The sequence below is a fragment of the Taeniopygia guttata genome, chromosome 6 (assembly GCF_048771995.1).
Source record: "Taeniopygia guttata chromosome 6, bTaeGut7.mat, whole genome shotgun sequence".
NCBI classification, from domain to species: Eukaryota; Metazoa; Chordata; class Aves; order Passeriformes; family Estrildidae; genus Taeniopygia; species Taeniopygia guttata.
The window spans coordinates 27,985,873-28,001,132 of record NC_133031.1 but is presented as its reverse complement, the minus strand read 5'-3'; the positions used below and the strand labels follow the sequence as shown (position 1 = coordinate 28,001,132).

General features: G+C 40.9%; 1 long non-coding RNA gene across 3 annotated transcripts in view; it reads left to right on the top strand.

Moving 5' to 3' along the window:
- The first annotated feature begins 12,323 nt into the window (after nt 1-12,323).
- LOC115495813 (uncharacterized) overlaps nt 12,324-15,260 on the top strand; it is a 30,757-nt gene continuing 27,820 nt past the window's right edge. Inside the window, exons 1-3 of one of the 3 annotated variants that reach the window (XR_012056756.1) lie at nt 12,324-13,964; nt 14,725-14,957; nt 15,054-15,144. This is a non-coding gene — a long non-coding RNA (uncharacterized lncRNA). The remainder of the gene's footprint in view (nt 13,965-14,724; nt 14,958-15,053; nt 15,145-15,260) is intronic. The other 2 variants (XR_003961154.4, XR_012056755.1) reach the window with 2 other exon arrangements.

The following is a 15,260-nucleotide window of genomic DNA, read 5'->3' as shown; positions in this document are numbered from 1 at the left end:
TTTCATAGGGCTCTCATTTACTCCAGGTGTGCAGGGGCACCGAACGAGTCTTGCTTCACTGAGAAAAGGTGCCTCTTAGATTGCGCTTTGAGCAAACAAACATATTTCAATATTTTTCACCAGATGCTTTGTATAGAGTCCTGTCCTTAACATGTCCAGCCATTGAGGCACAGGTTTTCCTTGCAGCCCCAGGGGTCTGTGAAGTAGCCACTCCTTTGAGGTCAGGGCTCTCAGCACCATTGGGATGTACAGGGCTGGTTATCTCACCATGGTGCTCCTTCCCTTTTGACACTGTACAAAGGTTAGTGCACTTGCTCAGCTGCCAAGTAGACCAAGCCTGTTTTGTAAGAGATTTTTTTGTTTGATTTAAACAACTATGGTTATGGTTTGGGTTTTTTTGCCTTCCTGTATCTCTGAAATGGGAATAAGAGAGCACCTGTACTTAATGCTGCTTGAGAAAGTTGTGAGGTGAGGCATGCAGGCTGGGCTAGCAGTTGGAGCTTCCTGACTTGGCTTCCAAAGGCTATGGATATGATCTTTGAAGATATTTTCTGCACATGATCCAAGAGATAGGGCTAAATAGCTGTTCTTTCAGCACTCACTTATTAGAGAGCATCCAAAGGAGGGTAACAAAGGCGGTGAAGGGCCTTGAGGGGAAGCCATATGAGGAGCTGCTGAGGGCACTTGGTTTGTTCAGCGTGGAGGAGATGGGAACAGCTTCCTCGTCACTGGGAGGGGAGGGACAGGCAGCTCTTCTCTGTGGTGACCAGTGACAGGAACCAAGGGAATGGAAGCTGTGTTAGGAGAGGTTTAGTTTAGAAAAAGATTCTTCACCCAGAGGGTGTTTGGGCACTGGAACAGGCTGCCCAGGGAAGTGATCACAGCAGCAGTCCTCGCAGAGTTCAAAGAGTGACAATGCTCTCAGGCACTTGGGGTGACCTTGGGAATGGCTCTGTGCAGGGTCAGGAGTTGGACTCGATGATCCTCGTGGATCACTTCTAACAGAATATTCTGTGATTCTGTGACTGGTAAAGATAATAAAGCTTTTGTTGATCTAGGTCTGGTTTGTCTGGTGCTGAAATTCGACTCCTGTACGATATCTGGAAAATAAATTAATAGTAACACTGTTCACTTAAGAACTTAAGTATTCTTAATTAATGTGAGGGAACCTGCCTGTATCAGTGGATATGAATAAAAGTGGAAGTACCTGTGCCAACACAGCATCCTACACCTTCTGCCTGCAACCTCCTCTTAGATTTTAGAAAATGCCAGCTTAAGAAAGATGAAGGGAGAGTTTTCCAAATTTGGTGCAAGAAGGTGACACCAATGTTGAAGTCTCTTGACTTCTGTCTGTGGCACATCTTGCATGTGGGAAACAAAGCAGTTGATTCAAGGTTTTTACAAGGTATGCAACAGATACTAATAATCAGTAGCTGGGCAGGTCCCTGTTCAGCCTGAGTGGATATTGCATCATCAACTCAAAAGATCTGGAGTGACTGACACCATCTGTGGTTTTGGCTCCTAGATGTGTTTTATAAACCTGTGGGGGTGGGGGAGGAAGGTGGGGAAACATAGCAGAGTCACTTGAGAAGGGAACAAAGCCAATTACCTGAGCTGGCTGTATGTCTAAAGCTGTAACTGCGTTTCCTTCTTCACTCTTTCACTCTGGTACATAAAGTGCATGTCATTTTACCTCATTTGAACAGCAAATTAATCCAAGTTGTGGTGTTTTGTCACCTTTCACCTATACAGTTTATTCCTAATGAATTAAAATTATTGATTAGTTTACTGTTAAAAACTGTGAACGGAGCCACTTGGAACAGTGAGTGTGTCATCCTTGAGTCTGGCAGGGGAGGCTCTTGGTCAGATGTCCTGCTGAACTGCTAATAGTGAGTAACCTTTTTTCAGCTTTGAAAGCAGGCGTGAGAAAACACATTCGTAAGTCCTGGAAAACAATGGGCTATGGTCTGTAGTGCAGGTTTGTCTCTGTACATCATCTGTGTTCCCTGTGGTTTGCAAATCAGTGATGCTGTAGTTTGTGATTTCAATGACCAAAGCACACAACCAGTGACATAAAGTAACCTAGATCAGCTGTGCAAACATCACCTATGTCCCAGTTCTGAAAATGAGGAGCTGAAGGCAGACCTACAAACACTGTGTGTTTTCTTCATAAGATTGGAAAAAAAACTTCAGGTAATGAAAATAATAATTTTTTTCCCTCAAGACTTAATTATTAAGAAAATGGATGACAAGTGCCATGATGAATTCTCTGTAGGTTTGCAGGAGTCCCATGAATTTTAACAGGCTAGTTATTTTTTGAAGTCTGAGCAGGTTATGGCTCAATATTTATTCAAACTATTACTTTTTGACAGAAGTGTCTGCCTGCATGGGGTTTTCAAGATGGTGAGAATATGATTTTTCCTTTGCTATTTGTTACAGGTGACAGAAAGCTCAATCGTTTCCCTTCTTTGTTTAAATCCACTTTCTGTGCTGATCTAAAGTATCACTGTTCAGATTATTACATTTTTCAAATGTAATCATTTGCCCCTTGTGTAATTCACTTGACTCTTGAATAATGAAGAAAGGGACCAAAAGGGAGCAAAAGAAATTAAAAAGAGTGTTTCTTCCAGCCTTGTTTGAGCCCCATTACTGAATGGAGGATCCAGAGGTGTAATTTAAATAACTGCCAATAAACATACAACTGTAGGATATCCCTGAATGCTGCTTAAAAGTTATTCTTACTGAGGTTGTGCAACCAGTCTGAGCTGTAAAAGAGTGGAGCTAAAGGTCATTGCTACACAAAGCTGGAGTTTAATCACTTCTAGGTACCATATAAGAAGCCCTTTTTTTTATTGGTCTTGTGAAATCTACTCAAATGCAATAGGCTGTTGAATGATAAACACAAAATAAACTCTAACCCTTCAACCTAAGTAGTTTCCCTGACATAGTAAAATTTGGTGCCTGGATATTATAAGTAATTTTTACTGTGTTAAAACATTTGCGTGAAAGGCACAGATGTGTCAGTGAATTGTTTTAACAATTAAGGAAGCCACATGTGTATTTGCAGTTGCTCTGTAGTGCCCAAGAACAGCTGCACATTACTTTTGTTTCAGGATGTGGCTGCTGCATAAAATTGAAGAATCTGAGTGAATTTACTGCTCCCGTGTTACCACTGACCATCTTGCATTCTCCTCTCTTCATGCAAAGGTGGGTGGTGTGTGTGCCTCTAAGTGTCTATGGTTTTAAAACCAGACAAAACAGAATGTTGAGATAACTGTAGGTGTGAAATACATATAAGTATAAACTGGTACTCTCTACCTTGCAGGGGAAAAAAGCATCTGATTTCTATCTTGACCTACTGACTCTAATCATAAAAATTGACAGATAATTCTACTGATTTTACTGGAAACTTTGTAATATGTTATAGAGCATATTTACATTGGTATATTTGGGATCAGAATTTGTCCTCAAAAGACTAATCCTTCTGAGCTCCGACATAAAAGAAATATGGAGCATTCATATCTTCTGTTCAATCTGATAAGATGCATACCTGATCCAAAAACTGAAGCTACTGACTCATTTGCTCAGAAGTTTTCAAAGTCCAGTTCTCTTGTTCCACTTACACATTTACTTGAACATTTTGCTCTACTGCCAGGATAAAATGTGGGCAGCATTAGCAGATATGAAAGTTTATGAGCAGAGACTTTGACTATTGGCCATTCAAACTGAAAGTAGGAGGATGGAGCAAATCTTCCTAGTGACTTTAGACTTTGGATTTTCATACTAATAAAAGGAAAAAGCTGATGTTCCCAGTGAGCAATACCTGATGTATAATATTCAGAGGAGGAAAGTTTAAAGACCACTTGGATTGCTTCTAAGTGTTATCAGTGCTTTAATTTCATTAGGTGGTAAAATTCTTATTGAAACAACTAAATTCCAATTTTTGTTTTTAAGATAACAAGCTTTTGATGTTGCAGTGGTAAATACAATGGTTTGCTAAGATGTCTGTTGCAGTCCTCTATGTATTGTCTCTTGGACCTCATCTGTCCACCTGTGCTTAGCAGAAAGGATAAACCTTAGAGTTTAGCTCTTTTTCTGATATTCTGAGGAGTCTTGAGCTCCATCTCTAATTTAGAAACTCTCTAATACAGGGACTCTTTTTTTTCCTTTCAGGCTGAGATAATGCCGTTGATCTTGATTACCCATAATTATAAACCAATAGAGGTTCAGCCTTTAAAATATGACAGATTGTTATAGAAACAATGCAGAATGTCTGAAACTTCTGAAATCTTTTCCCTTGATCTGTGCTTCAGCTGAAGCCTTGACTGAGTCAGCTTTGCCCCAATTAAAGACAGGTTAAATAAAAAAAGTTCAAGACATTGTGAAATGAGGTGTCCAATGCCTTCGTGATTTTACTCTCTGGTTTTCATTAGATACATAGATTTGAAAGACCAATGAATTATGCTGTTGGATCAGTACTGGCATGGTCTTTGATTTCCACATTTGTATTTCTTTAGAAATCTGTGTAAACAGACCACTGGAGCTAAATTTTAGAAGGTTTTTGAGATCACTGTCATACAAGATCACAAAAAGAAGCATTGGTTTGAACTGAGAATTTAGATTTTAATTAAGCCTCTCTTGTTGAAGTTGCTTATGTAATAATCAAAGCACTTGCATTTTGGCACCTAAAAATAGGTTCAGAAATGCAGAGACTGTGTTTGAGGTTGTTTCAATAACACATGTGGGTTTTCAGGGTTGTAAAGATAAAGAATTTTCAGATTCAGTTTTGTGCTAAGTGACGCTACTGACTTTGAAAAAGCCAATTTCTTGACTAAAAACCCATAGTTGTATATTGCAGTTCAGGGGAATACATTGAGGAAAAAAGGTAGTGATATTCAAATTCAGGCAATCAGTACTTCCTGTGGCTAAACTGTAACCCCTGGGTCATGTTTAGTAAAGGTTTGGAGCAAGGTGAGTACATGACTTTGCATGTCTGATTCAGTACAGGGTGATTCAGAATCAGTGTGTGATATATGGGGTTGTAAATGCTCCAATGCCCTTCAAAGGCATTTCCTCTGCAGTCACTGCAATAGACTTGCAAAAGGGATGAATCTGATGCTTTTTTAATTGAGCTACAGCAGATATGATTGTCAAAAGGTACTGTAGGTAGTCGCGAAAAATGACTAATCAGATGTGTCATGGTGAGCACTTAAGTACAGACACGTGTTGAATTTCCATTTTGTTCAGTGTGACTTCTTATGTGTTTTAAAACTAGCATGATTTCAGATTTGTTTTGGACAGAAAGGATCTACAATACATATGTAACAAGAATATATTTCAAGGGATTTCTCATGGGTTAGGATGGCAGAAGAAGTGTGTGCTTTTCTGTCCAGGAAGAGAATTTCTACCTGTGCTGTATAATACAGAATGATACTTCTGTTTAGATGGAGAGAGATGAACACCACTACTACTGAGGCAATCTTGTACTTCACTGCTGGTGGTACTTGCTTCATCCTCAATTATTCTTTGACTTTCACATATACCCAGCTGTTTTCCTTCTAGCTGAAGTGATAAACAATATATGATAACCTGTAAAATCTCAGCTGCCCTGGGTTGCAATATATAGAGCCCAAATTCAGGATGCCATTTAAACAATTAAACCAAAATGCTCTGATTAATTAAGTTTATTTAATTAATATCTGGTGACACATAAAGAAGTTAGAGCCAGCAGAATATAAAATTGAATAAGAGGAAAGCATAGCGTCTGAGGTATGTCTGTGCTGCCACTTGGTGACGGCACATCTCATTGTGCCCTTCAGTGCCACTCCTGCCTGTCAGTGCTGCAATAGCTCTCGCTCTGGTGAACCTTGCCAATGCTTTGCTTAATGTGCCAGACACCTCTGAGCTTGTTTGGGCATCTCAAGCACTTCGGAATGCTTCCTACCCACATGGCAGCCAGAAGCTGGGCTCAGCTCTCCGGATTGCTGTCAGCAGCCGTTTCCAACCATTCGTCCTTGGGTAACTTTAGCCCAGCTTTTGTTTATGCTGATTGTGTTTGCAATAACAGGGAGTCTTCTGATGTCTTCACCTTTCAGGCTCAGCAGCAGAATGTTTCATCCCTTTTGGACCAGGTTGCTCAAAGGTTGACGTGGAGTATCTGTTTCTATGGTTTGCTTACTTCACTTTCCAAGTCCTGGGATTCTGGGGTTTGAGTATCTGAGAATAGTGCTTGGACCAATGTCTCCCCAATTTCAGTGTGAAACAGGAGAATGCTGGTATGGAAGAAGGTTTTGTCTAATTTTTGACTCAGACTTGCACCTGTCTTCTTTGGTAAAACCCAGTTTGACTGCTACTTTCCTGTAGATGCTGTGTTCCATTTCCAGGTTTTTCTGGAGGAGTGCTTTGGAGTAAGACTATTGCTCTGAGGAGCCAGGAGGATTTTGTCAGGGGGTCTGTACCCTCTGGCATTGTTTGTTCTGTGTCTGAGCTCACAGGTTACTGCAGTGCATACATCTCACTTTCTCCCTCAGTATAAAGTTCTGAAATTCTTGTGATGACCCCGTGCACCCGCCAGTAGTTGCTAAAATGACATGGGACTTTGGACAACAAGCTGGGAAATAGGGCATGGGGAGGAGATTGAAAATTGCTGCCTCTCTGTAAGTCTTTTGTGTAAGTTAACATAGTGTTAACACAGTTTTCCTGTGACTTCTCATCTGCTTGTGGTGAGAACTTCCTTTGATACAGATTGCTTTGTGCCTGTGCCAGATCTGGGAGCATAATTCCTTCTGCTGGAAGCTGTTACTTTCTGTTAGGAAACTGGATGGAAGGAGGCTTGTTTGGTAATTATAACAAATGACAGAAGGGTAAGAACTTAACAGCAAACTCAGGCAAGTAGTGCTCTTCAGCTTCACTGAACTTGAGTCAGCTTTTTTTTTCAGTCAGCTCTATAATTTTCTTTTATGCGTAGCTGATTTCTGTTCAGACTGTTTCCCACAAAGTACTCTCTAGAAGACCTCAGAGCTATTTAGGAAGGAGTTTTATTTGATCTTTAGCAGTTTCAGAAAGCTGAACCCTATTTTGCTTTGAGGATCCTTCAATCTTTAAAAAGCAAAAGAACAGTTTTAGTTGAACAGAATTGCATTATTATTTTTCTGAAATGCTGAAGCACAATGTCTTTGCTTAATTTCCAGCAGGGCTTAGGTGTTTTGCAATATGATTGGCTGCAGTTGATACCAGCCTTGAGAAATACTTTAACTAGTCAGAAACAGACTGCATTTTCATCCCCAGTCTTGTACATCCTGGGGTGGCACTTCAGGCACTGGCTCATTCTGCCTTGAGTACCTTTTAAGCCTGAGGCAGCACTGCCAGGATTAATCTCTGTACCATGGGATGTTACTGTACTTGAGGCTGCTTGGAGCTCCTGAGTGTTTCCTCTTCTTTGGCACACAGCCTGCTCATTTCTCAACCTTTCAAACACAACACCCACCATAGTATAGTTTGCCCCAAAACTGTGCTTTGAGCTTCTCTGGCAGTCTGCCCATAGCTTTAGATGAATTTGCTATGACTGCAGTCATAGCATTTTGACTCACTCCATAGCAATCCAAAGAAGGTTCTTCCTGGTTAAAGGTATGCAATGCAAATGCTAGGAAATATTCCTCCAATACCACATCTCTGTTTATAACCGGTAACATCCAACTTCAAGTCTTCCTGGAGGAAATTATGGCATTTAAGCTGGGCTCATGTCTATAGCACATAAGGAAATCTGTCTCTCCATTAGCAGGAGCATGCAATAAATGCTGTAAATACTATAAATGTCAAATCATCATCAGTGAGAAATGGATCATTAATTATATGAGCTTTAGGCAGCTGATTCTGAACAGCAGAGGAACACTTGAAGAGGGTTAAACTGTTCAGTCACTTTGTAAATACTAAAAGCTGTTAGAATATAGTAAGCAGTGTCTGCTCCATATGCTGTTCATACACTCCACGAAAAAGACTTTTTCTGTGGCAACACCCTCTGTTGTGCTCTTCTGGCTGCTGACATCCCGAGCTTACTCATGTTTCAGCACATGGTGTGGAGTGCAGATCATTGCAAGACTTCCTCCTGAGGTGCTGTCATGTGCCACACTTCATTTTATACACCCACATATTGTTGTAAAACCTTTGGTGTAAGTAATATCATTAATTATTCCATATTAGACTAATACATCTCAAACCCATCTTGTTGACCAAATGTAAGGAAAGGGTCCCATATTCCCAAGAGCAGGAGCTACTATAGAAGGTGCTTTGACTTCAGCCTCCCAACACAGCTGGAGGACAACCCAAGGCTCTGGAGATTCTGACGAGTGCTGGAAATGATGAGTCTTTCTTTCCTTTCCTTTGCTTCTCTTCTATTTCATTCAAGTGGTGCACACTGGTGTTTTTAAATTACATTTTTGCAAGAAGACACATTAGGAAACACTTCTGTAACACCCAGATGGATTTTATCTCATTTGCATTCTCATCTCCAAATTTTGCAATCAGTGTTTGCTTAAAAAAAATTAATAAAAAAAAAGAAAATTAAAAAAACCCACCCCAGTCTAAAGAGGTATATCCAGGCAGCAGAACTGATGGCTTCATTTAGCTCTGTGTAGTCACTGGGGTACTTAATATTCTATAGTACTACTTCATTATTTGAAAAAATAGCATCCGTGCTGTTGCTGGGATCCTTCTTTTTATCTTGTGGGTTGAAGTTCTATTTGCTTTCTTCCAGTCTTGCAGTAATTCCACATGCTCTTCAAAAATACATTGATTCATTATCTCATATATTTATTTCCATGTATCAAATAGTTGTCATAGAACTTAAGAATTTAGAATTTTTATTTCTCCTATATCCATCCCCTTTCTTTTTCTCATCTCCACCCCAAAAGTGCAAATGCACCAAGCAAGTGGTCACACAGTAGCTGTTAGTCAAGACTGGTAAATGGAACTAGATATTCTAGAGAGGATACTCCTCACAAATAAAGCCATAAAAATCCCCTAGCATCTTTTAATGAGCTTACTATGAAAGATCAAGAGATGCATTATGACACATGAGAGAGCAGAAGAGATCAACAATATCATTGAAGTCTTAACTCTGTGGCAAAAGGGAGTCGTTAACTTCAGCTAACCTTTGCCCAAGAAATGGATAAAGCAAGCAAATTAAAAAATTTTTTTCTTTATCTTATTTTTGCCTTAAGTCACATACCTCTTTCAGTAGAATATCAGTTGTTGTTTCTTTAATCTCCTTAGCACTGTTGTTAACTTCCTGCTTTTTGCTATTCGATCTGCTTACTCAACCATCTTTTATACTGAGACAGCTACACCCTCACGTAATAATAACTTGTTTTTATGCAGTGCATTTACCTCAGTGATTTACCCAGCCTACTCACAACCTTACAAACCTGAAAACACTGTTTTAATGGGCTGCTGTCTACCCTCTAGTTGTCTAATCTATTAGTGGTATTTTTTTCTGTGATTTCAAGATTACTTCCAGTGTGGCTTCAAGGATTCACAGTAAATGGTATAGATTTACTATAGGTCAATATGATAAAGAATTTCAGTCTGAAATTGATTTTTCCCATTCAATTGAAATGATTCACATAAGGACTTTCTCAATGAATTCACTTTGACAGGAGAATTTCCACATGCTTGTCAGAAATCAAAACTTTTCTAATGGAGGTTCAGTGTCCAGACTTAACAGAGAGTTTAAAATGGAAGTAAATTACTTTTTCATCCAGAGCCCTTGGGATTGTTGTTCCTAGTCATCTTAAGGCAATGCATTTAAGTGACTAACAGAATACCAGAGTCTGGGGGAAGTCCCTCTTGTTTCTTCCCCAGTTTGCATGGCCAGAAGCTTGAGCAGTTGCCTGCAGAGATTGTTATATCTTCAAGAGAGATCTTGCTGTCATGTTTGACACCCTTTGAACGAGGCCCAGCTAGAGATTGTTCAAGAGCAGCTAATGCAGCTGTTCCTGCTCACATCTGCCTCGCTGGGCTCCTCTCAGGTGGCAGGGAGAGATTAGCAGTTCCCCGTGCTGCCACAGGGCTGGTGCAAAGGGCACGATGAGCTTCTGTGGAAGAGTGGTTAGCTTTCATCTTGCAAAATTTTTGTTTGCTCAATTACTGTTTTTTTCATTCCTTACTGACCTTTTCCCAAGTCAAATGATTTTTTATTTATTTATTTTTTTTAATCAAAAACTTGAGAGCAAAACTTGTCATCCCCAGATATAAATCTTGATACAGACATACATCATAGGGAAAAAAATATATTTTTGCTGACTGGCTAATAGTTACTTAGGTAACACACAATCCCATTTAGTTAATTCTGTCTCTACAGGCCATGTACCCAGACAGGATCTGGAAGAGCCTTCCAGAAGCCAACAGCCCAGCTCTGGCTGCAGGGGGTGAGGTCCAGGTACAGTGGAGAGCAAGGACTGCCACCCACTGAGGCACAGTGGCACACCTAGCACAAGTGTGGGGACAAAAATGTTGATGTAAGCTTCCTCCCAGGTTATTAACCTTTGAGTTTGATTTTGTGTTAGCTATGGATAGTTGTGATTTGTTACTGGGTGTCACCAGCTACATAATAAGTTGCGTATCAGAACGCTTGAATTTATTGTATTGATTTTCTGTACATATGGATTTTCTCTTTCCAATACAGATAAAATAAATGCAAAATTTGCAAGTTTTCTCAATTCACAACTCATTCTCAGAAGTATCAGATCAATCTACCTATTTTTTTCTTGATTAGTATTCTGTTGGTCCAGTAGCAGTCCCCTCTAGTGGAATGAGTGCCAGTTTGATATGACCCCCTGCCACGACCTGTTCATGACATAATTTACATGTCAGTTTTTCTCAGTTTGTAAAGGGAAGATTAAATCTTCCAGATGAATCAGTTTCTGGTCTTAGAGTACTTTGAAGTATTCACTATAAGGTGCTAGCACAGAAGTGTTGGGCATGGAGACAGTGAGAAGTGCTCAGAATGTTCTTATCAGCGCTGATTAATCACCATGCAAATTTATAGTGCTGGGCAAACATTTCATGGTGATAAGATGTCTGTTTTAGCATTAGACCTTTGCTTTAGCATTAGGCCTCAGCTTTAGTGCTCTCCAAGCTGTGGGATCTGTGTCCCTCACTTCCTGTCATGCCTTACTGCACCATTTGCACTCTGCAGAATGTGCTTATGGAAAAGCAGAATGAAATGTAAACCTGCAAGATCTTCTCAAAACACATTTCAGGGCCATGTTACTGACAAGTCTGTGCTACCTATTCTGGATTGTCTTTTTATGATAAAGTTAATTAATATACATCATGATGGTCTGTGTCTGAGGCATGTTGATGTGCTTGCTCCCGGAAGAAAAATGCTGATGTTATTTTTCTGTTAGGAGCAGGTGATGTAAGCAGAAGAGCAACAGGGTAGGACCCCTTCCAGTGGATGCTTTGTGTCAGTGTGTAAATTCTCAGAGAGAGATGATCTGTGGGAAGAGAGTGTTAATATGGATGAGACCACATGCAGAGAAAATTTAGCAGGAGAGGAGGCACAGGTTGCCAAGAAGCAATCTGGGAAGGCTGGAGACTGGCTGCACCCCAGAGCAGCAGTTTGCGTTGCAGGTAGGCTTCATTCCATGGGATCTCACAATATTTCTCTTAGAACGTTATACATAATAGGTTCTAATACACCTATTAGGTTCTATTATCCTATTAGAACCAGAGCATATCTAAGATAATTGCTTTTAAAGAGGTATACTCTAGGTTTTTGCTGTAACATTAAAGTTAAGAAAAATATATTGGAAAGCAGGGTTGGTGTCTGCTTCTCAGTGCAATGTGGCTTCAGATGGAAATCAGGACACTCTTCTCAGCTGTGTGTGCCTGACTGCCAGGCTGCAAGAATTACTATTTATTTCTCTGAAGCCACTGAACTTGACCTTTATAGGGCTGCAGTGATATGCCACATGAAAGGGCCATGGGGCCAATCCATCAATAGCTATTTTTTTCCTCTGCACCTGTGAGCTGCCTTTTGGATGGGAATAACTTGAAAAGACTTGATCTTCAGTACAGAGTGACAAGTTCATTCCTAATACAGACAATGTATGACGTGTTTTGTATGTTGTGAGTCATGATATTGTTCTGAGGTAGTGTTTTTCCTTGTCCCTGACTTGGACATTTAAACAAAATGTCATGGATTTACAGAATAAAGAGATGAAGTTGGTGCTTAAGTGAGGATTAAGACTGGGGAGTTTCTATACATGGCATCTGGATCTGGGACATTGCCAGTGTTTATATTGTGTAATGTATTGCCAATTCTGGCAGCACATGCAATGTTTACCTCAGTGTGCCACAGAGCTGAGATCCCCCTGCAGAAAGGCTCTCAGCCCTGATGTGCTTCACCTTTTGCAGGGCTGCCCTAGCAGGGGTTGCACAAGGTGGGCATGTCCCAGCCTGGCATCTCTGCAGCAGGATCATGTGCATGTCCCCCAGCAAACACCTACTGAGGCTTCATTCTAAAATTTGCATTTCAAATTGTGAGATCCCAGCACAGGATATGAGGCATTAATGATTGACCATAATTAATTCTGATTTGACAGTCTCGGTACCTGCTCCTTCTTCTTGACCATTAGACATAGGGTGGCAGGACAGGAATCACAGTGCTAACAGCACTGCTTGTTTGGGAATACTAAGGATAGATTGTCAACAATGGAAGGTACCAGCTTGCATTGTGGCATACTTGCTAATTTTGTGTTAGATTTGACTCATTCTTTCATTGGCAGTTTTTGTTGGACCTCTTCTGAATTGTTATTTGCATCTGCAGTGATTGTCAAATAAAGGCCACCCAGGTTAATGCTGTTTACCATTCACAAATAAGAAGTGAACCTCTATTTAATGAACAAAATATTGTGTAAAGTGTGTCACTGTACTGGCAACATTGTGCTGCAACCTGTGTTGTTATCATCTTGACGCATGTGTGTGTTCATTTCTCTCCTACTTAGTGTCATGACCTCTATGACCTTGTGCTTCAGCATTGCAGTGCCAAACTGTGGGAAGGAAAGCATGCAAAATTTCATGTCTCATTAGAGTTTATCCAAATGGAAGAAAAAACTGGGACAAAGCCCAACTGGAATCTTTATGGAGACAAATGTTGGGTTCTAAACAGATTATCTGTGTCCTCTCTAAATAACCTTCCTGTCCCTGTATTTCCATGGGCAGACTTGTGTTTGGCTTTCAGATGCAGAAAACAAGACAAGCATCTTCATGCCCTGACTGGAAAAGATCCATTATTTTAGTCCATTTGAAATGATGATGTTTACCAAACTTCATCTTGTGCTAAAATCTTTCACAATCATTGCATTTTCTGACACAGGCATAAATAGTGTTTAGTAGAATAAGTAGTGATGAGCCATATGCTAGGTTAGGAAAAAAGAAGGTGGATTTTTTAAAATGCAAACTATTTATGATGGACAACTTGTGCTTTCTTACAGAGCAGTACTTCTGGAGCTGAAACGTGTTCATGTGTTGCTGCCTTCTCCGTCAGATAGACCTTTCCTCAGTCACCTCTGGCAGCTGTTTTTCAGTTGTGTATGGATTGTTTTTTGCAACAAACCACTGTGTTTGTTTGTTTTTTGGCAACAAAGCGTTTCTGGAGTGCAGGGAGACAGGGATCCCGAGCGGAGCAGGCAGGAGGGAGCACGGCCGGGAGATGTGTGTGCCACAGGCTCCATCCCACGGCCGGCGGGAGCGGCCTGGGAATTCACGGGCGCATTCACAGCTGCTGAAATCCAGCACGGTTGTTCCAAAGCCACACTTCTTGCATAACCAGAAAGAATTTACCTGCCAAGGAAACTGGCATCGATGCTTTCTGCACAAAATAGCCGCGATAGAAGTGCAGTGAAGGTTGTAAAAGCAAGGCAAAAGACACCGGCTTTGGAGAAGGACAAGAATTTGAAGAGGTAAAGCCGCTCGGAGGTGCTGAAACGTGGGGTGTGAGTGGGAGGGGGGCGGAGGAGAGGGAGCAGCGCGGCACAGGCGGGCGGCGGGTGATTCTGCCGGCTCAGGTTGCCCCTATATTTTTATATTTTTATATATATATATATATATATATATATATATATATCCTATATATATATATATCCGGGAGCGGCAGCACCGCGGAGCCCGGCGCGGGCAGCGCCCTCTGCCCCCCGCGCCCTCCGCAGCTCCGCGGGCTGGGATCGCACCCGGAGCAGCGACAGGAGCAACGCGCTGAAATGTGCTTATTTTACCCCTGGGGGGTAATGGATGCGTGTTCTAGCTCCGCATGGTCTTCATTACAATGAGCTTTTACCAAAAATGAGCGTTATCAGGGAGATGAAAATCTTTCATAGAGTTAGCCAGGAGGCTCCCTCTCTACAAACAGTAGTAAAAAATCTGTAATGTGCTTTTTCTTCGGTATGTGCAAACACAGGTACACCCACCGTGGTCATTAATTCGAAGTGTAACAACTGTAGTAATTCTTTCCTCTTTCACATTCAGGATCCTGTAAGTTTCATGGAAAAAAATCTAAGATGTAAAAGGGTTTTGTTTTTTTTTTCAATATTGTTCTAGTAACTAATGGAAGTAAGAATTCTACTGTTATGCTTGTTGGGGAATTTTTTGATGTCCTGATATTTCCTGCTTTTTATAAATCATTATTTCCCTTTCCAGTGTTTTTGTCTTACTGTTGTTTCTCAGGGATAGACCAAACACCTGGACCCTGCTGTGTCTGCCACTTGCTATGTCTTCAAGGAAGTGCAAAGCTCATTAGTTTGTTTTCCAACCTCAGATGTGCTCAATATGCACCCACACCATGTAAGCATCCAGCACTGAGCCTGTCCAGTCAGCAAGATGTCCTACTGCTACAGTGTGCTCTACTTAATCCAACCAATCAATACTGACAACACTGACAATCAGGATGGAAATGACAGGTAATGAACTCTGAGCACCTTCTAATTACTGCTACATGAAAAGCACCCTTTCCCTCCCATCCTTGCATGTTATGTTGGTTTTTGTTTTGTTCAAAGGCTTTACAGAACAAACTGGGACTTTGCAAGACCAGGCCTGGAGGGGAGTTTGGTACCACGCTGAGACTGACAGGAATGTGGGACCCTGAAGGTAAATCTGGCATTGAAAAATGCTGAGTTTGCACATCTCTATATTCTGTGCAGAAACAAGTCCTATTGCCATCACAGCTTTATACAAGGAGGTGCTGGCAGAATACATAACCCAGG